Genomic DNA, 16,664 nt, shown 5'->3' with positions numbered 1-16,664 from the left:
GTGTGTGTGTGTGTGTGTGTGTGTTTTATGGTGTATATTTGTGTATGTGTGTGTGTGTGTGTGTGTGTGTTTTCTGGTGTGTTTGTTTTGTGATTATTGCGTTTTATCGTGTTTTGTAGTGTGTGTGTGTTTTATGGTGTGTGCGCGTTTTTTTTTGTTGTGTGTGCGTGTTTTATTGTGTGCCTCTGTGTGTGTGTTTATGGTGCATTTGTGTTTTATGGTGTGTGTGCGTTTGTGTGCTTTATGGCATGTTTTTATTGGGTGTGCTGTGTGTTTTATGGTGTGTGTTTATGGTGTGTTTGTGTTTATGGTGTCGGTGTGTGTGTGCGTGCATGTTTGTGTGTTTTATGGTGTGTTTATGGTGTGTGTGGCGTATGTTTATGGTGAGTGCGTGTTTGTGTTTTATGAAGAGTGTGTGTGTGCGTTTGTGTGTGTGTGTGTGTGTGTGTGTGTGCGTATGTGTATGTGGCATGTGTGTATATGTATGTGTGTTTATGTGTGTGCGTGCATGCGTGTGCAGTGGAGTGCGGTTATATGTAACAGAGCATGACTTATAGCAGAGCGTTTTCACACCGAATTGACTCTTCGATGAGCCTCGACCTTACCCTAAGTTATGTTGATGGCAAGAGGCCTTGAAACGTGACTTCCCTGCCAGTCAAGGCTCAGTACACTTGAATGACCTCAGTGCAGTTTCACTGCTCACTCTTCCACAACTGCCAACTCTCTCAACGGTAATATAATTAGTGTGCTTCACCCCCTCTCCGTTTGCTTTTCTCCAGAGAAGGGAAGCCAGGAAATTAATGGGAAGGCGTGGATCAACCCGAGTGGAATTCCTTTATTGATGAAAACACTCTGCATAGGTGTTTACTCAGCATTAATTGTACGTGGTTATAGATAGTCAGGAATCGAGGACGAGGTCATTGTAAAGTCTGAATGATGTTGGCTTGAGCTCACATCACATGGACCAGGAGGAGGAAACAAGCATGAACAAAAATATGTACTTATTCCATGACAATGGAGAGAGATAGAGAGACAGAGAGACAGAGAGATAGAGAGATAGAGACTTTGACTTTTACATCCGTTTATTACAAAAATATCGGAAAGTATATTTTTTAAAGTTTAAATAAAACCATTTCACAAATCAAATGTAAACAACAAGCAAAACCATGTCAAAGGGAACATTTACATAAAGAGCATTAATACATCAAGAATTTTTTTTTTATAATAGAGGGTTTTGTTCCTCACAAAAATTCATATTATGTTCAATGAGTGATCAATCTGTGATCAACACACCATTTTGCACAGAGCAAAGTGCATTATTTAATGCCCATATACGTTTAAAGATCAGTACTTTATCCATAGATGTATAGAAACAAAATTATATTTTAATACGGGCAAATACAAGTCCTTTAAAACAGGCCGGAAGGTTATCTGCACATCTTAAAGGATTTTCGATTTGCATTTTTCTCGTGCGATATATTGATTTCTTTGCCGTGGCAACGAGAAAGTTCGCTAGAACCACTTCTATTGGGTGTGTGTTGGAGACAAAGCCAAAAATAAAAGAATTCAAGGTAAAGTTTAAAGAAAGCTTCGTGCACATTTCATGAAGCAAAACAAATAAAGGAATCAAGCGTGCACATTCAACATAAGCATGTGACAAGGTCTCAAGAGCACCACAGAAGGGACAATGGTCAGATATTTCAGGAGAAAAAACATGTAAGAGCTTATTGGTGGGTAATATCCAATGTGCCAGCCTCCACGACAGGTCGGCAGTTTTCTTCGGAATAAGTACATGATAATAGGCTTTCCAGTTAGGTTGGAAGGGGTATTCTGTAGGCAAGCAATTGTGCCACTTCCTCAACTGCCAAGTTCTTAAGCAGGGCCGGATTGCTTTGACGCAGGCCTGGTATATTACACGATTTTCCAGACCTGCAGATCCAAAACGTATTTTTGGTAAATATTTTATAATCGTACCAGAATTCATTACAGTGGGGGTGAGTTCTAAATTTGGGAAACAGAGGTTTGGTTCACAAACAATTGGGCCATCACCAGTGCGAGGAGATTGCTCCCAGTGCACCTTAACTTTGCGGTACACGTTAAGCATTTCACATAGTAAAGAAGATATTATGCGGTTAGACCGCATGCCAACTTTATTCGCAAGTGCTGCAGCACTTAACCATCTCTTGTTGTCGATCATTACATCAGCAACGCGATGGACACCGTTCTGAACAAAATAATCAACAAAGGAGTGTTCCGTTCTTATTCTTTTGAAAAGAGAGTTGTAGAAAAGAGGCTCACTGAAAAACATCTCTCTAGCGTAGGAAACATAATCACGGTCGATCAAGAAAACACGCCAAGCATTTAAAATTATATTATAAAATGGTGGAAGCAAGGACAGATCCATACATTTCATGTTCATTAGAAATAGACCAGATGAATAGTCTAGCATGCCGGCTTGACGGAGGAGGAGGAGAGCAGTGGACCTCCAGGCTAGGTCTGATGGACCATAGAGAAGCCACCAGATTGAGGCGATGCCAAATGCCATAGCCCTGCATACGATGTCCACAAGACCATGCCCACCTTCCTCTAAGGGAAGATTCAGGATCTCTGGACGAAGCCAGTGTTTTCCACTCCAGAAGAAGTTTATTATTGTCTTCTGTATATTCAGCAGAAAGTGGTCAGGAGGCGGAATAGCTTTGATTCTGTGCCACAGTGTAGATGCTGCTAAATTTGTTGCCCAGGACTCGTCCCAGGTATGAAAGCAGAGCCAGCAAGCCTTTCCATTTCCGCAGCTTTTGTTCAAGAGAGTCAGCGAGACTCTCCCAATTTTTCGCTTGCATTGCTGCATCACCGATGAAAACAACAAGGTACTTCATTCCGTTGAGGGACCAGGTGAGGTGTTTCGGAAGGACAGGCATAGGCAGCTTGCATGGGCCCATCCACATCGCCTGGCACTTGTTCCTATTTACCAAAGCTGAAGAAGCTGAACCATAATAGTCCAAGCAATCCACCAGTTTCTTGATCTCATCGCTATTATGTACGATGACACAAATATCGTCAGCCTATGCAGAGACTTTCACAGGTCTTGTGAGCAAATTACTGCATCCGGTTAAGATGCTGCGGACTTTGATTAAAAGAGGCTCAATGGTTAAAGAGTACAGAATACCGGATAAAGGAAATCCCTGACGGATACCCCTTCCAACCTTTACAGGTGAAGTCAGTTCAGAGTTTACTCTGAGTATTGAGGAAATGCCATTATAGAGCAGGTTTACCATAGAGAGAAAAACAGGACCAAGTCCAAAACACTCTAGGACCTTGAAAAGATATACATGACTTACACGGTCAAAAGCCTTCTCTTGGTCAAGCACAATCAAACCAAGATTGTCATTTTTTATTTTGCACACATCCCAAAGATCTCTTAATAAAAATATATTGTCATGTATCTGTCGGTTAGGGATACAATAAGACTGATCACTTTGAATCAACGACTCTAGAAGTGGGGCAATGCGTCGAGCTAAAACTTTAGAAAATATTTTATAATCTGAAGTTAGGAGAGAGATTGGACGCCAATTATCAATGAGCCGAGGGTCTCCTTTCTTAGGTAATAAACTAATTACTGCTCTACGGCAGCTCATCGGCAAGTCACCACAACGTAATGAACTAGTAAAGACCTCCAATAGTTCTGGGCCTAATAAGGGCCAAAAGGATTTATTGAACTCTATTGAGAGGCCGTCCAATCCAGGAGATTTACCAGTAGGTAAAGAAGCAAGGGGAAGTGTAAGCTCTTCCAAGACGTGTAAGAAGCCAAGCTGATCCCTTTGAGCAGCACTTAGCATGTGTAAGTCAGATGTGAAATAACTTATTGAGTCATCATCAACATCATTTGCCATAAACAAGCCTGAAAAGCAGTTATAAATCTCCCTCTTTATATTATCTTGTGACGTCACAGTGTTACCAGTTGGGAGCTTTAAGGTTTCAATTTGCTTTTGATTGGTTGTCTTTTTATCAAAATGGAAGAAAAATTTGGTCGGTGCATCTAAATTATGTATATGATCCATCCGTAGACGGACCATTGCACCTTTTGCTTGGTATTCGACAAGGTTGTTTAGTGGAGTCTTCTTTTCCATAAGCAAATTATTATTTTGTAGGAGTTGCGGACAACGAGAAGGCGAGACACTTCTTAGCTTGTTCAAAGCTCCTTTATTCCAACAAAACTGAATCACGACCGAAACTCATGCATCTTTTATAACACGCAAAACCCTCCTAAGGGGGCGTGGCTCCAACCACCGAGCACACGCCATGCCCATACCATCAATAGCTCCACTGGTCCCGTGCCTGTGGATTATGTCCCAATGGGGTATTGGGGTAACCCCCACATGCGCCCCCCAGAATTCACTCGCACGGGCAATGTCAGTTTTTGGGGGCCTTAACCACCCGGCCGAAACGACGGAGGACCCGAGTAGGGACTATTAGCGGCTTGGCGGTAGGCGGGCCAACCGGGGACTTACCCGAAGGGGGACGGCCCCGCCATGGGGGTTGAGCCAACCAAGGGGGCTGGCCTAGGTCCAAGTTAGCCGGCTTGAGGCGGTGCACCGAAAGGTGGTCTGGTTTGCCGCCGATGTCGACCACGAAGGACTTGTCCCCGGCCTCCAGAACGCGGAAAGGCCCGTCGTAAGGCGGCCCAAGCGGCCCCCGGTGTGCGTCCTGGTGATCAAAGACGTACTCTGCTGTACGTAAATCCGGCGGGACGTGGGCACGAGGCAAACCATGTTGAGATGTGGGCACTGGTGCAAACATCTTGGCATTCTCCCGGAGAACCGACCGCTGACGGGCAGCAGACCAGGGGCTTGTGGCATCGCGCATGAACTCCCGGGAACCCGCAGCGGCTGGCCATAGACGAGCTCAGCGGATGAGGACTGGAGGTCTTCCTTAGGGGCTGTCCTGAGGCCCAACATGACCCACGGGAGTCTGTCGGCCCAACTGTCATCCCAGAGGCTGGCCCTGAGAGTAGCTTTCATAGAGTGATGGAACCTCTCACACAATTAATTAGCCTGGGGATGATATGCAGTGGTGCAATGGAGCTTTACCCCCAAGCCCCTGGGAAACAGCACCCCAGAGCTCTGAAGTGAACTGGGGCCCACAGTCTGAAGAGATGTCCGAGGGAGTGCCAGAACGGGCAACCCAAGTGCCGATGAATGCCCAGGCCACATCGGCGGATGTTGTAGATGTGAGCGGGACGGCCTCTGGCCGCCTGGTGGTCCTATCGATCATCGTGAGGAGGTGGGTGAATCCCCGCGAGGGGGGGAGGGGTCCTACCAGGTCCACGTTGACATGGTCAAAGCGTCGCTCTGGCACTGGGAATGGCGCCAATGGGGCCTGGGTATGGCGATGCACCTTCGAGCGTTGCCACTCGACGCAGGTGTTGGCCCAGTCATGCACATCCTTCCTGAGCCTGTGCAAAACGAACTTCACCGCCACTAACTTTTGCGACGCCTTCCTGCCCGGGTGAGAAAGACCGTGGATGGCCTCAAACACCAGCCGTCTCCAGCTCGTGGGTACGACGGGGCGAGGCTGTCCCAAAGATACGCCGCACAGTAGCGTGGTGCCCGTGTCCTCGAACGGCACATCGGACAGTCGAAGCCCTGTGACCGTCACCCTGCAGGCCTGGACATCCGGGTCGGAGATCTGTTCGGCCGCCATGTGGGCGTAGTCGATGTCAAGGTGAACCGCGCCAGCTATGGACTGGGAGAGACAATCAGCGACCGTATTGTCCTTCCCAGAAACATGTTGGATGTCCATGGTGAACTCGGAAACGAAGGAGAGCTGGCATGGTTGACGGGCAGACCACGGCACCGAGACCTTGGCCATCGCAAAAACCAGGGGCTTGTGGTCCACAAACGCCGTGAACGGGCGGGCTTCCATCAGGTAACGGAAGTGTCGGACAGCTAGGTAGAGGCCAAGGAGCTCAGGATCGAAGGTACTGTACTTTCGTTCATTAGCGTGGAGCTGCCGGCTAAAAAAAGCAAGCGGCTGCCATGCCCCGTTGACCCACACCTCGTGCATGGTGCCAAACGCGTAGTCCGAAGCGTCCGTGGTGAGAGCAATCGGTGCGTCGGGCGAAGGATGCGCTAGCATGGTTGCGCTGGCGAGGGCCAGTTTAGCATCCGTGAAAGCCTTGGCCATCTCCTCGGTCCAGTCAATGGCGCGTTTGATAGGCTTGCCTCATAAAGGGGCCGCATCAGCTGGGCCGCCCGGGGCACGAAACGATGGTAAAAGTTCACCATGCCCAAAAACTTCTGCAAGACCTTGACGGTGAGGGGGTGCAGAAAACCCTTCACAGCCTCCACTTTAGACGGCAGTGGGACGGCCCCCTCCCTCATGATGCGGTGGCCGAGAAAGTCAATTGAGGCCACCCCAAACAAGCACTTGGCTGGGTTAATGATCAGGCCGTGCTGACTGAGGCGTTCAAAGAGTGCTCGGAGGTGAAGCATGTGCTCCATCCTGGAAGCGCTGGCGATGAGGATATCGTCCAGGTAGACGAACAGAAACGGCAAATCCCGTAACATGCTGTCCATCAGGCGCTGGAAAGCCTGGGCTGCGTTCTTGAGCCCAAAAGGCATACGGAGGAATTCGAAAAGCCCAAACGGTGTAATCACCGCGGTCTTAGGAACGTCCTGTGGCCGGACAGTGACCTGGTGGTAACCACGAACGAGGTCCACCTTAGAAGAAAAAATAACTTTACCGGCCAAGCGGGCAGAAAAATCCTGGATGTGCGGGATTGGGTAGCGGTCGGGGGTAGTGGCGTCGTTAAGGCGGCGATAATCCCCGCACGGGCACCAACCGCCACCCGGCTTCGGCGCAATGTGGAGAGGCGAGGCCCACTGGCTGGCGGAACGTCGCACGATGCCAAGACGCTCCAAAGTGTCGAACTCCGCCTTTGCGATAGCGAGTTTCGCCGGGTCAAGGCGTCGAGCCCGGGCGTAGACAGGCGGGCCAGTGGTCGGAATGTGATGCTCCACACCGTGCTTGACGGCATCGGCCAAAAAGGTGGGCCGTGTAAGGGCCGGGAACTCGGTGAGGAGGCGGGTGAACTCATCAGAGGTCGAGAGCGTGCACGCAAGCCTCGTCGAGGCGGACCCGCTCGGCGAGCATGGAAGAGAACTGAATGTGTCTGCATTAACGAGCCGCCGATTTTTAACATCCACCAATAGGCCGTTGGCGCAGAGGAAATCAGCGCCCAGCAAGGGTGTGGACACCTTTGCCGTGACAAAATCCCATGAAAACCGCTGCCCGCCAAAGCACAGTGCCATGGTCCGTTTGCCAAAGGCCTGAATAGCACTGCCGTTGGCGCCTTCCAGGGTGGGGCCGTGACTCCCGGCCTCCCAGTCCAATGCCGGCACAGGTAGAACGCTCACCTGGGCCCCTGTGTCACAGATGAAATGACATCCGGAGTGTTCGGTCCAACACCAGGGCGTTGAGGAAGAAGAGTTGGTTACTAGATATACGCGGGCACAGCCAGGCGTGGTTATAACGAACTTGCACATTTCAGCCAAGCGAGTGAACGAGGCTGCGTAACCGCCCTTTGCCATAAAAGCCGTCCGACCTTTGCCGTAAAAGTCCTCCCTACCGTTCGCCCCGATATATCGCCTTTGCTCGAGAGACACGCTACGTGGTCCTGTCTTCGCCGATCTCCATCTTCGCGGATGTACTGGGGTCCATGGAGAGCTGGGCGCGTACCATCCTTGGACGCGCTGGGGAACACCTGCCCATCTGCAATACCCCGTGTGAGTGTGTGAGACGGGCCCGTTGTCTTTGGGATAATTAAGACTGTATAAGGATTTCTCTGTGTCTATTCGTCCTGAACTGTATATACGTGTGATAATCATTAAACCTATCTGTTCTTCCTTTCTTCTGAATTTGATTGTTCCTATGATTTCTCCAATTGACTAAGCGTGGCACGAATAAGATCGCTCCAATCGGGTTCCATTAATTAAGACCCTGCGGATCACGTGTACGCAAACCGCTCGGCGTATTCCAACCTCACGTGGTTCGTGCGAGGCTTGTTTCCTCGCTTCCAGGGCAGCGCGAGTACTTAGGTACGAGCAAGAATTTGGTCCCGAAACCCTATTTGGCGCTGTCCGGAAGGGACGTAATAGGTCTCGGTTCGTGCCAGGCCCAGTAGAGACAAGGGGATTAATCCCCCCTTGATAAGGGGAGAAGGCCGGCGACAGAACCGCAACAATACAACAGAACATTACGACATTATGTAACATAACGTAACGTAACACAACATTACGGCAACAGAACGACCTGTCCAGCTAAGCTAACACGGCCCTTATTTTTTGTTGTTCAAACAAAAAGGCATATATTTGATGTCTCATGTATGTATGTATATATGTATATATATATATATATATATATATATATATATATATATATATATATATATATATATATATATATATATATATATACAGGGGGCTGCAAAAGTATGTATACAGTAATGAAAAACAAAACGTGCGCACAAAACGTATTTTATTGATTATACAAGCATATCAATAATAACATATCAATAATAAACATATCAATTAAAAACATTAATCCCTCAAATGTTCAAACTGTTTGCCCCCGGCATTCACACACTCCACTAGTCGAGTATGGACACCCATGCACACTCTGGCACAAAGGTCTTTATCAGCATCAATTTCCTGGCAAGCCTCCCATATGAACTGAATCATGGCATCAACAGAACGTGGCTTGCGTGCGAAAACCCTGTCTTTTACACATCCCCAGAAAAAGACGTCCATAGGGGTGAGATCCGGCGAACGTGGTGGCCAGTCAACGGCTCCCCGACGTACAATCCACCTGTGAGGAAATTCTTTGTCAAGTAGCGCTTGACAAACTCAGGTAAAGCCGCTTTCCACACTGTGCACACCGCTCGGCATGCAACAAGGTGTGTGAAAGCGAGGGTTCAATCCTGACGTCCAATCCACCTTGACAAAGTAGTTTGTCATACTGGTAATACTGGTATAATCCTTACTGTATACCTACTTTTGCAGCCCCCTGTGTGTATATATATATACGGTATATATATATATATATATATATATATATATATATATATATATATATATATGTATATATGTATATATGTATATATGTATATATGTATATATATGTATATGTATATATATGTATATATATGTATGTATATATATATATATATATATATATATATATATATATATATATATATATATATATATATATATATATATATATATACGTATATATATATATATATATATATATATATATATATATATATATATATATATATATATATATATATTGTTGCGGATCTCCAACGTCGGCCTTCCCCTTACCAAGGGGGGATGAATCCCCTTGTCTTTTATCTAGCCGACGCGATTCGGGGCTATCACGTTCCTTCCGCTCAGCGCTGAATAGGGTGGTAGGTCGAATTAGCCCTATTACCTAAGTACCAGCGCCTTCCGGGAAGCAAGGAAGTAACCCCACCCGAACCACGGTTTCAGTGGACACGCCAAGCGATAGCGAGCTGCGATTCGGGCCGTTAACAGGTACTAAACCCGATTGGAGCGGTTCCTAATCGTGCCACGCTTACCCAATTGGGGAAATCACAAAGACGGCCGAATTAAGAGGAAAACAGGAAGAACAAGTAATTTATTACGCTTTGTACAAATAAGACGAGGAGAAGCAATGTACAGTGAAAAAGAAGAAGCAGAAACACAGGGCAGCCTTATACATTCTTATACTTATCCCCTGGACACGGGCCCGTTCACACTCTCAGACTCACTCACACGGGATTTGTAGATGGTCAGGCGATGGTCCCAAGGATCTCGTTCACAGCTTGCTCCGGTCCCCGACTCGTACCGTGAAGACGATGGTAGACGGCAGGCGAGCTCTCCGCGTGGCGTTGGCGCGAAGCGGACAATTATATCGGGGAAAGGTAGGCTGGGCTAACGGTTACGTTGTGGCTCACGGCCGCGTATGTAATAGAAGGACCAGCGCTTGATATGCGCTCCCCGCAAGCCCACAGCCAAATTCCCAACGAGCCCTTGCAATCGATCAGGATAGCGCGTCTGTCACAATAGTCCTTCACAATGGCGCTTTCCCCAGCGAGTCCTTGAATAATGGCGCCTTCCACAAACGTCCTTAGTTCTCTGGCAAGTTCTTTACACATGCGCTCTCCCATCAAAGTCCTTGTAACCAACAATGCAATGCGCTCCAACCAAGTCCCCGTTGGTAAAGCGCATCAGTCCTCCAGAGGGCTTGGTGCGCTGGGTTATATAGCGCTGCCCAGCGAACCCTCTGGAATGCGCCAGACGTGCCCTGACCACGCCCCTTAAGCCATGCCCACTGAGCCCTGGTTGGTTGTTGGGGTCTTACCGGCTCCGCCCTTGATAGTCAGGGGGCCAGGAGCTGAACCTGGAAAGTGGTTCTAAAGTTTTTTTCTCAGTGTATTCATGTTATATGGGTATTGTACTGTATGAAACTGCCTGATGGCATTCTCCCATCATTGAGAATTTTCATATAATAGTAAGGGAAACATATGAAAATCTGTTAACTAAATTGTTACCAAAAAATTTCTTCACCAATATGTTTGTAAAGGTGTGTAATAACATGTGTTAAAATGTTGAAGGTCAACTCCCGTGGGAAACCCAGAAAAAAAGCTGTTGAATTCGGGTACCGAAAAATTATTTTCGAGAATTTTTATTTTTTTTAATCGGCCCTTAAGTAACTTATGAGGGGTCAAATAAGGGTTTTTCATGATTCTGAGTTGATTGTTAACATTTATATTTCACCACAGACACTCCTTTGTGGAAAAATAATTTCTAAATATATCTCATTTTCTACTTTGCAGGACATGGAGTCTAGCAATATGGATGAAGACGTTACTCCACCTGTGCTCAATTGCTTCATCTGTGCACGCTCGGATACACCAGCTGAAAGGCTCATACAGGCAACTCCAAAGGGATACTCAACTTTATTGAAACAAGCAGAAACTGTCGAAAATGTTACTGTTGTGGAACGTATGAAGGAGGCTCAAAAGGAAGGAAAACTGAGGTACCACCAGAAGTGTAAAAATGATCTGTACAACAACTTTGTTGCAACCACCAAGAAGTCAGCTCAAGCATCAAAGGCAGAGAAAGAGTCATCAAAGTTGAAGAGAAGACGCACTACTTGTGAGTTCAGTTCATCAACTGGCTGCAGTTCTAGAAGATCACAGTCAGTTGACCTCCTGTATAAGGATGTATGCATTCTTTGCAACCAACCAGCCCAGCTCTACAAAAATAATCCAGCACAAGCTAGAAAGAAATACAGAGTGCCAGATAATTTGACTGCAGATACACTGAAGGCAAGCTTGCTGAAGACAGCACGGAGTCGCGGGATGACTGGGGCACTGAAGTCACTGGACGCCTGGAAGGGATCAACGACTTGGTAGCAGAAGAAACACTGTACCATTTGCGATGCAAACTTATGTTTGCGAGAGGTGACAGTTTGTCCAAGACTGATGAGGAAGGAAAAAGGAAGAGAGGACAGAGGAGTATTGATGAGGAGCGAGAGGCAGTTTTTATTGAATTCTGCGAATGGTTAGACTCAGAATTAGAGCATGGGGTAATGAACATGGACCAAGTCCATGAAAAGCTGCAGGAGTTTGATCAGTCACCAGAGAAGAGCCTTTCTTATTCAAAGCATTGGCTAAAGATAAAACTTCTAGAGAAATACGAAGACACCTTGTATTTCACAACACAGGAAAGAAGGGCAGATGTACTCTGTCTCAAAGATGGCACCGACAATATTCTGCGAGGGCATCATGCTAATCTTGACCATGGAGATGAGAAGACTCAGATCATAAAGACGGCACTCAAGTTCATATCCAATGATATTGCCTTGATTGATTTAGGTCCAAAGTCATACCCCACCATACACAGTATGACTGACATCGATAGTCAGCTGACACTTGTTCCTGCAAGCCTTCAGATGTTCTTGAGACCGATTGTCAAGACAGACGAAAGAGTTGCCGTTTGGGGGCAGAATTTTATTAAGGCCTGTCGACCTCGGTCTGGAGTATTGCCACACCAAATGGGGCTTGCCATACAACTTGATCATAGATTTGGGTCAAAATGGATGCTCAACAAGTTCCACCGGCTGGGATACACTGAGTCTTACAAGGAGACACAAAACTACAAATACTGCTTCCTTAATAGTAGGAGTGGAGATGATGTTCCAGATACTTCTGGCACTCTTGACACCATTGTGGAGGAAACCGATGAACAGATCAATGATGAGGTTGCGGTTGATGCTGCGCTTGGGGATCAATCAGTGATGACAGCCAAAGTGCCAGCCAGTGAAAGTGAATTGTCAAGTAATGATCAGGTGGTCTTTATGGAGGTTGGGGAAACAAACAATGCAGTCACTCAGTTTGTTGGAGACAATATAGATTTAAACATTGTCTCTATTCACGGAAACACTCCCTTTCACTCAATGGGTTGAATCGAAGTCACCTCTCCGGCACCACCTTTGCCAGATCCACAGACAACAGCAGCTTTCCCCCGGGTGAAGTTGAAGGCACTCGACAAAGCTAAGATCCTGAGAGGAACTGAAGTAAAGATTATTCCATTTACGAACAGGAAACAGATAGGAACGAACGCGATCATGTTTCTCCCCCTCGCTGAGCTTTCCTCCTCCCTGGCTCATGATCAGCCACTCCTCACTCCAGGTGACACACTCTGGGCAGCGGGGTGGGTGATCAAAGCCAACGATCCTGAGTTCCCACACTCACGAGCTGTAATTGTCATGGAGATTGCAGCAACCGGCGATGCAGCTGCAAGAAGAATGGGGTCACGTGCATCTCGGCCTGTGGAGTCTGTAATGGCATTAAATGCAGAAACTGCAGTCATGATGTTGTTGAGTCTGAAGAAGACATAGACAATGACTGTTGAAACTTCTGACATTGTGAATGAGAAATAACTCTTGAGTATTATATATGTATGTGAAATAAAAGCTACTTTGTGTGTAAATGTAAAAGTGAAAATATAAATGTTAACAATCAACTCAGAATCATGAAAAACCCTTATTTGACCCCTCATAAGTTACTTAAGGGCCGATTAAAAGAAAAAAAATTCTCGAAAATAATTTTTCGGTACCCGAATTCAACAGCTTTTTTTCTGGGTTTCCCACGGGAGTTGAACTTCAACATTTTAACACATGTTATTATACACCTTTACAAACATATTGGTGAAGAAATTTTTTGGTAACAATTTAGTTAACAGATTTGTGAAATATCTCATAAAATGCCCTTACTATAACAGGTTTTTATAAAATCACGGCTATAAGGACGCAAAACACTGGTTTTAGCGGGGTTGGGGAAAATAGAAATACCTTTATATTTTCGTAAATATTCAAGCTAGGGTCTTGCATATTTGCATATGGGTGTATCTTGACCATACCTATTTGTGGGTCAAAGTCATAGTTCAAGGTCAAAGGTCAATTATTTGGGTCAAACTTGTACAATCCAGCATTGTATTACAATGTGATATATTTCTCATTATAATGAACCTGTATCCATTGTTATAATGTCTGATGTGTTGTTAGCTCAATATGTCTTCCGAGCTCAATATTGAATAAAGAAATGCTAGAATACATAATATTTATTGAGTTATTTATGATTTCTTGTTCAAAAATCACATCGAATCAGGCCACATGAATGATTTTTATATGGTATACATATTCATAGGTTACGAAACTTGTGCATATTATGTATTTGGTTTTTAAATCTTTCTTAGATCATATAAACATCATCAATTATCAGAGTTATTGTAATCATCATCTTCTTCTTCACCACTTGTTTCATCATCACTCTCATGTGATATAGTATTCACCCTGTTGTGACATACTGATGCTGCGTCCTGTTGCTGACAGGCACAGAAGACTGAGCAAGTCATTCCTGCTTTGTTGCATCCACATCGAACACTTTCACATGGTGTGTCACTGGAGCAACCACAACTGATGATATTTTGGATGTACTCAGGGACCAGTTGACTTCCTGCAGGAACTGTAGTTGGGCAGGGCATATCCTCATCTTTGCTCCATCCATACTCTAACAGGTCTAACTTCTGAGGCTCAGACCTCAAGGCATTCTTCCACAAGAAAGTTTGTAGGTGTGTTCTTTTCAGATTTTCCTGGAAAGCAGCATCAGTTGGTGGGAGTAAACAGAGTTTTGGCATTGTGCTGCTCCCCTTCCCTATTCTGGTCTTCCATACCTTTGCTCTAGCCTCACACAGAGTATGGCAGCTTTTCTGACCGTAAGTAGCAACAGCGAATTGAGTTGCCTGCTTCACTACTTCAGGCCAGGGGGGCCTCAATTTCTCCAAGAAGACTCAGTGAGTGTTGTTTTATAGTGTTTAACATCTTCTTCTTCCTGATGCCAAAGCATCCTGCTACAGTATCACATCCAGATAAGGTGTGTCCTGCAAGCAGGTTTGGAATGAGGTCTGCATATTGGGCAGCGGTTGCGTCTATGACACTTCTTCCATGTATAGGAGATTGCATTATAATTGGGATGTCAAGATTCTGCTCCAGATAGTGGTGCAACAGAAGGGCCCACACATCTGTATCATCAGCCACCACAGCGACACCGGATGCCCCCTCTGAAGCTGCCATGAATGCCTGCTGCGCTATAATATTGTCAGCTTCCTCATGACTGGTATACAGATCTCGTCTTTCTATGACATTGCCCTTCCTAATCTCGATAGTTTCCTCCTGTCCTGTTATCAAAAGTGTGTGCTCCTGTGTATGGTTCTGAACAAAGTCTTCATCTCTTTGCAAGTCCTCGCATATCAGTTTGATGAGCTGCTTCTTATTGCCTGTAACGGTCAATACTGCTTTCTGTGCGGGGATTGGTGTTGAGGGTGTCAACTGAAACACCCTGCCAGTACCCCCTGGCTAATCGTGTTGAATCTTTGGTGCTGAATTCATTGTATCTATCAAAGACTAGATAGACATCATATTTGGAGAGCTTCTCTGCTATTTTGTGCTTGAAGGCATCAATGTAAGTCTGCCATTTCCAACAGTAGGCCAACCAGGTATCCAGAGAAGGGCACACCAATCAACAACAGTGACTTCTATTTCTTCATGGGCTACTCTTGATGACACCTCAATTTTCATATCTGTTTTCAAGATGAATTTAGATGTGGATATCTGCACGTCACCAGAGTGTACAAAAAGAGCCGTTGGCAATGGAGCCAATTCATGGGACATCAGATGGCCAATGTCTATATCCCTATTACTGGCCTGCAGACATATGACACGACTGTAGATTAGGTTTGTATCAAAAACCTTCTGTGTGCCGATATTTACAGACTTCTTCGTGTCTGCCATTGAAGTTATCCTTCTTTCAATCTTGTGATGAAAGCCTCGAGGTAAAGCCTCTGTAAATTCCCCGGATTGTTTGCTCCCGATTTCAATTGATTTGTGAACATTAACTATTGAAGATGATTGTACCCTTCCAGTAACTATGTTCACAATTGATCCCTCTGGGTGCTGCTGGTGGTCAAGTGGTGGTATGCACTGGGCCATCTTCACTCTTATGTCCTGTCGATCCTTTGCATCAGATTTTATCCTATATTTGCTTTCTTCTTTGTGCACGCTTGCCTGCCTGGTTGCACTCTCATCACCTCGCATTTCAGCTACATCGGTAGCTATCTGACCGCAGACATGTAGGCTCAATGCCCAAGATTTCAAAGCTTCGGGGTTAAGTGTGATGCCCATTATGCCGTGCTTGCCTTTGCCATATCTCATGAACGTGGTCTCGATGAGCATATCAGACCAGATTCCATTCCATGTGCCATCAATGTGCCCCACAACGTGGTCCCCTTTGGTGAAATGCTGTAGAACATGTTGTGGGAGAGTTGTGGGAGTTGTGTTACACCATATACAGATCATTTACGCAACCAGATTTGATGTAATCTTTGAACATAAAATCATAAAGAACTCAATAAACATTATGTAGTCTAGCATTTCTTCATTCAGTATTGAGCTCATGAGACCTTATAACAAGACATTAGACGTTATAACAATGGATACAGGTTCAGTATAATGAGAAATATATCACAGTGTATAAACCATGCTGAGTTGTACACGTTTGACCCAGATATTTGACCTTTGACCATGACCTATGACTTTGACCTTTGACCCACGAATAGGTATGGTCAAGATACACCCATATGGAAAAAATCAAGACCCTAGCTTGAATGCTTGTAAAGATATAAGGGTGTTTCTATTTTCCCCACCCCTCTAAAGCCAGTGTTTTGCGTCCGGATAACCGCAATTGTATAAAGCCTGTTATATGAAAATGCTCAATGATGGGAGAATGCCATCATGCAGTTTCATAGAGTACAATACCTATATAACAAGAAAACACTGAGAAAAAAAACTTTAGAACCACTTTCCAGGTCAGGCCAAAATATGCATTTGACCCCCTGACTATGGCTGCTTGACGTGGCCACACCCCCGGCCTCTCGCTCCGCCCCCTTTTCAGGCCTTACCTCGTGGCATTTGGCTGGTTTCAGCATCCTAATGCGAGGGGCAATGGGGTGCAGACTGGATGGGCGCAATGGGGA

Source organism: Myxine glutinosa, chromosome 13, assembly GCF_964187855.1.
Source record: "Myxine glutinosa chromosome 13, kmMyxGlut1.1, whole genome shotgun sequence".
NCBI classification, from domain to species: Eukaryota; Metazoa; Chordata; class Myxini; order Myxiniformes; family Myxinidae; genus Myxine; species Myxine glutinosa.
The sequence above is the reverse complement of the archived record's forward strand: the minus strand, read 5'-3'. Positions refer to the sequence as shown.